At 41.3% G+C, this 6,644-nt stretch overlaps 1 pseudogene; it reads right to left on the bottom strand.

Annotated features, from left to right (window-relative positions):
• Positions 1-368: 368 nt before the first annotated feature.
• Positions 369-486, bottom strand: LOC120361201 (U6atac minor spliceosomal RNA; annotated as a pseudogene).
• Positions 487-6,644: the final 6,158 nt, after the last annotated feature.

Here is a 6,644-nt window from a genome sequence, read left to right as displayed (position 1 = left end):
GGCCTCCCAAAGTGTTGGGATTACAGGCATGGGCCACCTCACCTGGGCAACTTTTTTGTGTTTTTAGTAGAGACAGGGTTTCACTGTGTTAGTCAGGATGGTCCTGACCTCGTGATCCACCTGCCCCAGACTCCCAAAGTGCTGGGATTACAAGCATGAGCCACCATGCCCGGCTCCATTTTTCATGTATATATTTGCTCTGGAGATTTTAACACTTGTTAAGTTTAACCCATTCCTCCTTCAGTGGGATGGGTTTGAATCCTTCCCCAACACTGGGTATGAGAAACAAATCATCAACATAGAAACAATTCTCAAAAGTCAATGATTTTGCAGTAAAAGGTGCCATATTTATTTTATCTTATTTTTTAATTTAATAATGGTTAGATGCCACGAAGTAGGTGGCAATGCCTTTACTAAATGCTTGTTGTCAGGCCCAAGAGCCTCTTCCATCCTTGTCAAGGGGAATGCCAACCTTCTCTCCGACCCAGGCTGGAGTGCAATGGTGCAATCTCAGCTCACTGCAACCTCCACCTCCTGGGTTCAAGCAATTCTCCTGCCTCAGCCTCCCGAGTAGCTGGGACTACAGGCATGCACCACCATGCCCTGCTAATTTTTGTATTTTTAGTAGAGGTGGGGTTTCACCATGTTGACCAGGATGATCTCGATCTCTTGACCTCGTGATCTTTCCCCCTCGGTCTCCCAAAGTGCTGGGATTATAGGCGTGAGCCTCCGTGCCCGGCCCCCTCTCTCCTTTCATATAACATTTAAGCCACTTTTAAGTTTTTCTTTAAAGAAATCAGTTCGTAGGGATTCTCCAATCACTGCTCTTTGTTCATGCCCAAAGCCTACTCTTGTGTTCTGATAGTATGAATAAGATCAGACATATTTTCCTCATTACCAAAAAAAAGCTGAGAAAAGCATTGCTTTGGTTTAAATATTTTCAGAAACTGTGCAAATACTGGAGGAACAATTGATAGTAACAGTGAAAGCAAATAAAACTGGGTTTAAATAGAGTTATCCCCTTCTTCCCCTCTCTCTTTCTCTCATAATAGGGCATTTATTAGATGAAACAAAGCAGGATCTGGTGTTTTCAGGGCGGGTAACATACACAAGTCGAATCTCCAGTTTCAATGTATGAATGTGTGGTCTCAGAGTAATCTTTATGAAGGCCTCAGAAGCTCAAGATAAGAGTTTACGTTTCCGAATTCATGAAAGCAAACTTAAAAAAGAAAAAGACGTCAAAGTAAATATAAATGCAAAAATGCAAGCTGCCTCTAGTTTCTCATTTGGAAGTTATATAGTTGATATTATAAGAAGACCAAAAAAGACACCTGAAGGGGGCTTATCCTCCATGCACAGGGACATGTTTATGACGCCACCAGAGTTGCTCTGTCCCAGATGTCTGCAGTGTGGTCTGGACATCTGGTTTTAATAGTTTCCAGGCACGCCAGTGAGAACATTATCACAAATGGGTTGAATATGATTTGCACAAGGAGTGGAGGCGGGGGGAAAAACAGACAGCTAATAGAGGTTCAATAGTTTGGATAGTTCTCAATTTTCATGAACAACTCCGGGAGTGTGCTGCTGAGCTCAATATAATTCAAATGCATGGTGCTTTGTTAAAAAGGGTGCCTTGTAAAAACTCTCCATTCTGTACTTGCTACACAGAGAACACCCATTTTAAAATGCTTTTGTTTCTCGACAAAGCAAGATTACCGGCAGTGGAGTAGAGAGGTAGAAAAGGGTGTTATCCTTCTAATGTCATTTACCCATGTGCGTGTCAGCTGACCCTCCGAGTACCACTGTCAGCACCCTAAAAACAGCCCCTTCTTCAGGTAAAAAGGTGAACAGATCCAGAGGGATATACGGGAGGAAAATGGCCTTGAGAGGGGTTCTGCTGACCTTGCAGGCTGACTATGCTGAGCTCTGTTCCAGGCATGGCCGGCGCACGTGGCCTTTCAGGACACCCCACAGACTCTGCTATTGGTCATTTTCTTAGTGGGCAAGAAAGCACCAGGACCCGTAGAACCAGAGCCTACTGATGCCAAGCCTGATTTTTTTTCCCTCTGGACTCAAACTTAATTCTAGGCTAGAAGCAAATACAGGAAGAAAGAGAAGCGAATCCACTAGAAAGAGGAGGAAGTCAAGAATGATTACGGAATAGCGCTGTGTTCTTCCCATCATTCTTATCATCTGTGTTAACAGTAAAGATTTTCTAAGTTGTCATTTTATCAAGCATCCTAAAGAGTAGGGGTCCCCAACCCCTAGGCCAGAGGCCAGTACCAGTCCCTGGCCTGTTAGGAACCGGGCCACACAGCAGGAGGTGGGCAGATGAGTGGAGCTTCATCTGTGTTACAGTCACTCCCCATCACTCTCACTACCACCTGAGCTCCGCCTCCTGCAAGGTCAGCAGCGGCATTAGATTTTCAGAGGAATGTAAACCCTATTGTGAACTGCACATGCCGGGGATCTGGGTTGTGCTCCTTATGAGAATCTAATGCCTGATGATCTGACACTGTCTCCCATCACCCCCATATGGAACTGTCTAGTTGCAGGAAGACCAGCTCATGGCTCCCAGTGATTCTACATTACAGTGAGTCATATAATTATTTCATTATACATTATAATGTAATAATAATAGAAATAAAGTGCACAACAAATGTAATGCACTTGAAGCATCCACAAGTCATCCCCTCAACCCTCTGTTTGTGGAAAAATCATCTTCCATGAAACCAGTTCCTGGTGCCAAAAAGTTTGGGAATCACTGCTTAAGAGGATAAAAGAAAAATAAAAATTTGGCATCTATAGCTTTATCTCTATTGATTCATTAAAACTGTATCAAAATGTATTATTTTTCAAGTTATTCATTCATAGGGTATCAAATTCAAAAGTATAAAAATATGTACATAAAAAAGCATTTTTCTTGCCTCATCTCTTAGGCAACTGATTCTTTCTTAAAGTCACCAGTTACTTTATTTCTTCAGAGATATTCTATATAACTCACATTTTAGACCTGAATTGTTTTCCTGGCAAAATGCAGAAACAGCAAGACAATTTTTGAGTTTTAATTCGTTACTGTAACATTTAATGACATCAAGCAAGTATGTTTCAAAAACCAAGTTACATGCTCAATAAGCTTACCAGGGTCCACAAAAGAAGTCCATGGTATTGTTTCTGGCCTCAGGAAATTTAGGATTCTGACAACCAGAAAGATCATATGCATAATGTAAATATAGTTGACTGAACTGAGCACAGTGCATTGTAATTTCCTTCCCTTTGATTGGGATTGCCTTGACAATAGACACTTTCTCATTTATCTTTCCATTCATGGGTCCTTGCATGGTGCCTGGCCCAAAATAGGCAGTCAATAAATGATTGTCAAGTGAAGGCATGGATGAAGGAATGAATGAATGGAGAGTGGATCAAGAAGTCAAGGCGATGCTTGAGAGACAGAAAATCCTGCTAATGGCCTGCAGTGGGTGGCGACAGTGAAACAGACAGTGCCCAGACACTGGAATTCTGAGAGTCTCCCTCAGGACAAAGACAGGGGTGAGGTTCCGTAGAAAAAGTGGAGAAAGGAAAGAGGGAAAAGGAGGAAGTGGGAAAACCGTTTTAGGTGGGGTGAGCTGGGAGAACAGGAAAAGCAAAGTTATGGCGGCAGAAATGCACAGGCCGCTGCAAAGACCAGAGAGGACGTTGACTTGATGCAAGCATCATTTTTCTTTTGAGATTTATTGAAAATTTGGAGAGGCATGACGAGACTGAATTGTGATGAGCCCAGAATGTCAGCAGAGGGATTTGAGCTTTATCCCAAAGGCATTAGAAAGTGATTCAAAGCTTTTGAGCTGGGGAATGCTTAGGAAGAGTAATCTGATAAACCAGAAGCCAGGAGACTTTGAGGCATTGAATGATCATTGTTAGGAAAGGATGCAGTTCTGGGAATGGGAAAGAGAAACTGATCTTAAAACATTTTTAGACAATGTCCCAAGGGCATTTGATAATTAATGGGACAAAAGAGAAAAAAAGGGACAGTGTTTGTTTAACCTCAGTTATCTAGAATGCCACTAATCTGATGCACTCACATTTACTGAACACCTACTGTATTCAAGGCACTACATATTTCATAAAGCAGACCCCTCAGATATACAACTGGACCTCATCAAGAATTGAGTCAATACAAATGTCCTTACTGGGATATTAGTTAACTATAAGGTTTTCTGGGTATTGATCAGATTTATTGGCATGTTCTACTTATTTGACTTTCTCAAAGGGAGAAAGAAGAGCTGTGAAATGCTCTTGAAATCAGGCTCAATGGGAATTAGAATGATCCATCTGCAAGGAAGACCCATTTCATTGTGCCATCTTTCTCTCCTCCGTCTTTGGTTCTGACATGTTCACAGTCATCCCAACCCCATGATTTTTTCACTCTCTGGCTGGGGCTCTCTGGACTTGTTTGCTCATAAATCCTGCGCTCTTTTAGAACTTGTGGTTTGTGAAAGATTGATAACTGGTGTCAGGTCCCCTCCCTCCCCAGCCCACCCTCTGTGGTCTTTCCATCGTGGTATATAATAGTGACACTTCAGAAGCCACAGAAAGAACTGGGAGGATTTACTTGTTAACAAAGAAATTATTGCTGCAGAGTGCAAATGCCATTCCAAGCCTGGGGAACACGCTGCTTGGCGTTTGCTCAGAGTTCTTCATAATCTGCTTCAGTCAGTTTTGGTTTTATGAATTTTTTGCTTTTTGGGGTCTAAAAACCAGTTTGGGATGCGTTCCTCTTTCCGAGCCTCCCTCATTCCATCTTAAAGTGCACACATACACACACATACCCCCCATTAATATGTACCTTTAGCACTTGGTTGTCTATCCCAAAAAGTGGAAAGTGCCCCAGAACATGACAGGACTTAAAAAACAGTAAAAAAAAAATTTGGATAAGGCTGAACAAAAGCAAGAAAGCAAAAATGGAGAAGAAACACTCCCTGTTAATCAAATCCTTTCATTTCCCCTAGAGCAAGTAGTTCTTAATTATATTGAATGAACAGACACAACAAGGTGCCACAAGCTGCTCCAAACAGCTTCGGGAAGGCTTCATTTTGAGGCGAACGTGGCCAGGGAGGAAGACTCCACCGGCCAGTCCACAAGTTTAGATCAGGATTATTTCTGAGGTCTGCTCCTGGGCCTATCTGGGAGGAAGACCAAGGCTCATTTCCCTCCAGCTGTATTTTTCTGTTGATGTTCTTTTGCAACTGAAGATTTCAACCAGGCTTTCAGTGGGTTCTTCCAGATCTGTCATCTACTCTATTTTACTAATAGTCGGCTGTGGATGGATTGGCATTTCCGTGAGTTCACTCTCTGGTTCAGAAACCTGCTGAACTTGTCTCTGGCAGCAGAACAAGAGTTTTCTTCTCTTAACCTGTTTGCAAAACTACAGGTTTGCAAACAGAAAAAACACAAAAAACAAAAAACAAGCCCACCCCATTGCGTTTCCCTGGTCCCCCACTCCCAATTCCAGTTCCCACTCTAATTACAGCTGCTTATTTTCTTAGCTTTACGTGTCTGGTTTTTATGTTAAAAAATACGAATGCATGCAAAAGAAGACAATCATTTAAAAATAAATGCTGCTGCTTGTTTACAAGATACTTGACAGCAAGGAGACTGTACTTGTTCTTCTTTTTCTATTGTATTTTTTTTTTTTTTTTTTTTTGAGACGATGTCTTGCTCTGTCACCAGGCTGGAGTACAGTGGGGTGATCTCGGCTCACTGCAACCTCCACTTCCTGTGTTTAAGTGATTCTCCTGCCTCAGCCTCCCTTAACTGGGACTGCAGGCACCGGCTACCATGCCCAGCTAATTTTTGTATTTTTAGTAGAGACGGTGTCACCATGTTGGCCAGGCTGGTCTTGATCTCTTGACCTCGGGATCTGCCTGCCTTGACCTCCCAAAGTGCTGGGATTACAGGTGTGAGCCACCTAGCCCAGATATTTCTTTATCTCTCTTTCTTTATCATATGCAACCCCAACCAAATTGTAGTATGGCAAAAAACATGCTCTGTAATTTGGGTTTGTTAAGTTTCCTATCATCTTCCTTTTATGTCTCTTTCAACAGACGTTTTATCATCCCAGGGGATCTGAAACATTTTCCCATGTAAATAGACATCGAAATCACTGAATTTACCATTCTTGTTTCTTCTCAGGTAGTTTTTTTATTGATTGTTTTCTCTTTCCAATTTATAAAATTGTAAATAAAATAAATGACTAAACTTTAAATCACCGAATCCATTGTATGCTATTCATTAGTTGATAAACTTCTAATATATTTTCAGCATCAGAACTTTCTTTTGGTCTCATAACCATTTTAATATCGGGCCATATGCTTTGTTAATGACAGCGTTTTTATTTGGGTTTGTTTCTGATAGAATTTTCACTAGTAAATCCATGTCTAGTAATTGTCTTTAAAATGCTGTTCAGTACACTAAATTTCTCTGTTATTTCTATTGGCTTAACAGGTGGTCAAAGGATGTTTTCATTTATTGCCATATTAAAGATCCATTACAAATTAATAATGAGAGTAGCGGCAAATTTCCCCCTAATATTTTCTCAATCTTCCACTGATTTAACACTATTCTGCACATATACCAATTCCATT

This window comes from Saimiri boliviensis, chromosome 4, assembly GCF_048565385.1.
Source record: "Saimiri boliviensis isolate mSaiBol1 chromosome 4, mSaiBol1.pri, whole genome shotgun sequence".
Lineage (NCBI taxonomy): Eukaryota > Metazoa > Chordata > Mammalia > Primates > Cebidae > Saimiri > Saimiri boliviensis.
Note: the sequence above shows the minus strand (reverse complement) of the source record. Positions and strands in the feature narration are given on the sequence as shown.